Source organism: Aquarana catesbeiana, linkage group LG03 (assembly GCF_042186555.1).
Source record: "Aquarana catesbeiana isolate 2022-GZ linkage group LG03, ASM4218655v1, whole genome shotgun sequence".
In the NCBI taxonomy this organism is placed as follows: Eukaryota; Metazoa; Chordata; class Amphibia; order Anura; family Ranidae; genus Aquarana; species Aquarana catesbeiana.
The window spans coordinates 169384139-169390138 of record NC_133326.1 but is presented as its reverse complement, the minus strand read 5'-3'; positions in this window follow the sequence as shown (position 1 = coordinate 169390138).

Below are 6000 nucleotides of genomic sequence, written 5' to 3'. Positions count from 1 at the left end.
AACATTCAGCCAACTATGCTGGCTCAGTTGGGCCTGAGGCCGGAATCCCAAATACATCAACAATGACGGCACTTGAAAGCGGCCGTCCTGGCTTGCCCTCCCTGAATGCCCGTGATGTCCGGTTACGATACCTGGAGTTCTTTGCGGGTAGGGGGGCTATCAATATGCCAGACAATCTGTGACACCTTTTTCAAATAAAAAACAACCAAAAGAAATTCTTGGTGGACATTTACTGCTTGTGTTTGTTTTAGCTGACCCTGACAGAAATGTGTTGAGTGCAGAAAATGTCGTGATTGGGTAACCTTATAAAAAACAGTGTTGGCTGGTACTTCCTAAATGCAAAAACACATTTCACTACAAGTGCACTTGCAACTGCACTGAACCTGCACTTGTAGTGCAAAGAGGATTTGCCCTTAGGAAATAACCCCCATTTGTGCATAAAACAACAATTACATCACCCCAAAAGTGTGGTAGTGTTGAGACAATAATCCACACATTCTTGAGTAAGGCACTTTTTTATAGCTGCACAATCACATGCGCATTTACCAAAGGTTTTTAAAACAAACCAACATGTTTGTTGTATAACAATGTTTGCAGTAGCATTATGAAAAATCAAAATATCCATTTCAGATAAAACAGGCCTGTGTAAAACCAACAAGAAAGCCAAAAAACTTGAACTTACAAAGTTCACATTAGGTAAAACCTGAAGGCTAGATCAGACATCAGTATTTAGGAACTGGGTTTGATCTAGCGTTCAGATGGGGGGAAATCACCCCTGGAAAAGCCAAATTTGGAAGATGCACACCAATTTACGAATGGCAACATGTGCTATCTGCCATCAGGGGAGATCAAGGGACGTGTTTTGGGGGAGAAAGCCCTTCCTCAATGCGACTTTATAATTGAGGAAGGTGTTGCACCCCCAAAACGCGTCCATTGATCTCCCGTGATGGCAGATAGCACATGTTGGCACACTGTGTGCATCCTCCAAATTTGGCTTTTCTAAACATTTTAAAAATTTTTTGAAGATTGGACCACATTAATAAAACAGGTGATTTTGTGGGGTTTAAATTCGCCCCAAAACATCAATGATGTTATTATTTTTTTTAATAACATCACTGATTTGGTTCTGGATGTTTTGCAATTGGAGATTACACCCCATGATCTCCCCGATAAGTATCTGGGCACTTTCTGAAGTAAAGCGTTCAGGATCCCTCACATCACGATCACCTAAAAAGAGATAAAGAACAAAAAAAAGGTCTCAAAAATCTGCCACCATCCATCTCTTTTACCTGAGCCTGTGGTCGCAGACACTCACCTGTTGTGGTGCCAATCTCCACCACGTCTTCTTCTTCCTCCTGCTCTTCTTCTTCGTTTGGGGGTATTTCACCTTCTTCCATAGGTGGGGGGTCTGTGGTCTCCTTGGATGAGGGGTGTCCTCCGAGTCTTTTCTCCCCTATGTAAAACAAAAATGGTATAATTAGCACACAGATATTTGAGGTCAGAACTATAAAGATGAAACATTGCTTGGAAGTGGGGTACAATTGTCTATTTTAGCAGAGTTCAAAGATGTATATTTTTTTTATTGCCCTTTGTCAAGCTGCAATACTTTACCTGTTTGGTACAAGCTTCACAGATGTAGCCCCCCCTATAGTATACACTGGAGCACCTGTGTGCCCCCCCTAATAAAAATGGTGTTCTTGTGTCCCACACTAGTGCTCCAGTGTCCAGATGTGAAAACAGCTGCTCAGTGTCCTCTCCTTACACACAATCTAGTTGTCATTTCATTCTAGTAACAAACCCATCTACACAAACAAATCTTTGTCATCCAAGTAGGCCCCAAAAAATGTGTGAAAATGCATATGGCCTAAACAATGGTGTTCTAGAGGCCAAAATAAAAATGTTTGATACGAACGAATAATGGGCCCATGAACATTAAAGTTGCCCTTTTAAACGTTACAATTAATAAAAGCATATGGAGCAGAACGAACGTAATAAAGACAGAAAGAATAGGAACACAGCACAACTACTTACTTTTTTGCAGCACTCTCCGGATCTTTTGGTACTGCTCTGGCTCTCTCAACTTCAGGTCCGACCACCGCTTCCTGAGCTGATCTTTAGTCCTTCGTACCCCGAAATTCCGCTCTAGACTCCTGACCACTTTACCAATGATTTTTGCCTTTCGGATGTTGGGGTTGGGGTAAGGCCCATATTTTCCGTCATAGTCGGACTTCCTCATGATGTGCACCATCTCCAACATCTCCCCAAACGACATATTTGTGGCCTTAAAACGTCTCCTTCTGGATCGGGACGTGCCTGGATCCGGCCTTTCCTCCTCCTCGTTGCTATAATTAGCCCGCACCTGCTGTAACTCTGCCATCATGCTCTTCACCCACTGCGCCGAACGAAAAGGGGCGGGGAATACACTAGAAAGAACGTCAGGGGCGGGCGGAGTTACACGCATGCGCAGTGTGTATAAAGCGTAACACGCGTGCGTATTACGTACGATCTGTGAGCGGAGGAAGGAGCATTGGACGCGCCGATCGTAAGAACGAAGGTAAGAGACAAACTTGTGCCTATACTGCTTCTAGATTGAGGCCTATATTGTAACAAGATTAGGAGAGTTTTGTCTGACATTAGGCTTTGTCTTGTGTTGTGTCTTGCAGTGAACATGGATATCTTAATGAGAGATACTGACTTCATGTCACTATTCATTGATATGCTAAGTGAGCTGCCCTGTCTGTGGGAGATTACCCACCCCCATTTCAAGAACCAAGCAAAGAGGAAGGCAGCACTGGAGCAATTGTGTGAAATTGTGAAGCAGGTGATCCCCACGGCAGACATCACTTATTTAAAGATTTTCATTGGTGGCCTGAGGAGCACATATCTGAGGGAGCGCAAGAAAGTCCTGGATTCACAGAGATCCGGAGCAGCAGATGACATCTATGTCCCCAGGATGTTGTACTACGACAGGCTGCACTTTCTGGCAGGCCAGACTGAACCCAGGCCATCCCTCTCCAGTCTTCCTTCCACGCTTCCTTCCCCACTGGCTGAGGCTTCTGACGCCCAACCTGGGCCTTCCAGGCCGCATGTGGAGGAGCCCAGATTGAGCCAGGTATAGATTTCCTCTAAATATTTCTGCTTGTCCAATCAATGATGTTAACTAGATGTTAGTTGGGAGTACTAATTTAGGATTGTGATTGATGATGCAAAACATTACAACTATGTCCCTTTTTCATACACAGGGAAGTCTCAGCCAGGAGGTGGCCGGGCCGAGCCGGCTGGCTGATCTGCAGGTCCCTCCACCCCCCCTGAAAAGAGAAAGTGGCAGTAGGACGAGTGCCCTAGAGGAGGCGGCTATCAGATTCTTTTGGAGGGCTACAGAGGTCCTGGGAGCACCCCACACCAGGCAGGAGAATATTGCTGCCTTCATAGCATATAAAATGCAGAGGATGGAGGAGGGCCAAAAAGCCATGTGTGAGGCCCTCATATCAGAGGCTCTGGAGAAAGGTATGAGGGGCCAAATTACACCTCACACACAGCTTTGGGATGGTCCTCCTCCTCCTCCCTCTCCTCCAGGTCCTCCCAGTCCTCCTCCAGGTCCTCCCAGTCCTCCTCCAGGTCCCCCCAGTCCTCCTCCTCCTCCAGGTCCTACTCCTCCTCCTGCCACATCTCCAACTGCACAGCCACAGCCCGGAAGGAAGTGTGAAAGGAAGACCAGACAGTGAGGACCCTGGATCCAGTCTGGTCGGCCAAAAAATGCAGCCTCTTGTGGTACCACAGCCTGGGGACACAGATGTCATCTGCTGCTATCCAAGTCTCTGTGAATCCCGGACCAGACTGCCCTCCCTTACATATGGACTCCTCAGGCCACCAGTTTTGATGTTTAAGAATTGATGTCTGCCGTGGGGGTCCCAGGCTTCGCTAATTTCTCCTGTTGATCCAGTGTTGCCTTCCTCTTTGTTTGGTTCTGATCCCTTAATAAAGGATTTTTGTTTTGAATTATACTCTCCTATGTGTTTTACTTCAAAAATGACAGTTGGTTTGTGAGGATTCAGGTACATTTCTAATATACAATGTGAAATGAACAAGGGACACCAACAACAAACAATCTCCTTGAGATTAAATAATAAAAGATATCAATGGTGTTGGGGTAACTTGACACACAAAACACACACAAAAATATTCTGGAGTAAAAATAAAAATAACATTGAACAAAGATCAGCCTTGGAAAAAATCCAAACATTAAAGAAAAAAAAAGGCTTAAAAACAAAATAAAAAAAACATAAAAAATATAAAACTGTCAGATGTGACAACTAATAACAATATATTGAGGGAATCCCACTAAAAAAACACAAATAAAAGTTTGTGAGAAGTGTGTGTGAATATGAGCAGCAAAACTACTTAATTCTTGTCACATTATAAAGAAGAAGAGAGTGCGCTGTATTAAACCATTTTTTACATTGCAGCGTGACGAAAGTGCTGTATCCATTGCGAACGCTAAGTTTACCAGAACGAGCTGACCCGTCTTGGAATTTCTTCTGAGCATGCGTGGCACTTTGTGCGTCGGAACAGGCCACACACGGTCGGAATTGACGCGATCGGATTTTGTTGTCGGAAAATTTTATCTCCTGCTGTCCAACTTTGTGTGTCGGAAAATCCGATGGAAAATGTCCGATGGCGCCCACACACGGTCGGAATTTCCGACAACGCGCTCCGATCGGACATTGTCCATCGGAAAATCCGACCGTGTGTACGGGGCATAAATCACATTGTGAAAGATAAAAAAGTGCATTTTATATACAACTATATAGATCAGACCAAAATGAGGAACAAATGGGGAGGAAAGAGGGACAGAGGGACTTTATTCCAAATCAGGGATAGTTGGGAGGTATGTCAGGATCACGTGCAAAAAATGTGATGCAAATAATACATATCAGCCAGATATGCCCTGTACACACGACTGGTTTTGCCGTCAGAATAAACTCTGAAGGTTTTTCCGACGGAGTTCCGACGGAATTCCGCTCAAGCTGTCTTGCATACACACGGTCACACCAAATTCCGACCGTCCAGAACGCAGTGATGTACAACGGAAGTTCAATAGCCAGTAGGCAATAGCTTCCGTCTCGTACTTGCTTCAGAGCATGCGTCGTTTTTGGTGCGTTGGTACAGCACAGAGACGATTTTTCAGTTTTTTCCGTTAGTAGTATAGAACATGTTCTCTATCCAAAGGCCCATACACACGATCAGACTGTTTGACAACAAACATGCAAATTACCTGTTTTAAGGCAACATTCGACTGTGTGTACGCTCTATCGGACAAACTTTTTCGGTTTTCATCGGACAAATGTTGGCTGTGCAACAGACAAACTTTCCTGCAACAAAAATCTTACGTCGGCTAGTCCGATCGTGTGTACACAAATCCATTGGACTTTAGTCCAAAGTGCAAACACGCATGCTTAGAACCAATGCAAAAGATCAGACAATAATACAGAAGTTGACCAAAGGGTGGCGGTAAAGAGCTGAAAAACCACGTGATTTGGTGGAAGTTGGCTGAAAAAGTCCTGCCGTGTGTATGCATACCAAGTTCACGGCCAACGCCCTTTGGACAGAAATCCACGGAAAAGTTTGTTTGAAGTCAGATCGTGTCTGAATTCTCGACAGAAAAAGTCCGATGGGGCATACACGCGGTCGAAATATACGATGAAAAGCTCCCATCGGACTCTTTCTGTCGGAAATTCCGCTCATGTGTACGCGGCATTATTGTTTCTATTTTGCAAAGGTCACATGAATTGCCTCCTGTGCTTATGTGACAATGAGATCAGTGCTGTCTAAAGCCTCATACACACGATCGGACTTCAAACAAACTTTTCCGTGGATTTCTGTCCAAAGGGCGTTGGCCGTGAACTTGGTATGCATACACACGGCAGGACTTTTTCAGCCAACTTTCACCAAATCACGTGGTTTTTCAGCTCTTTACCGCTACCCTTTGGTCAACTTCTG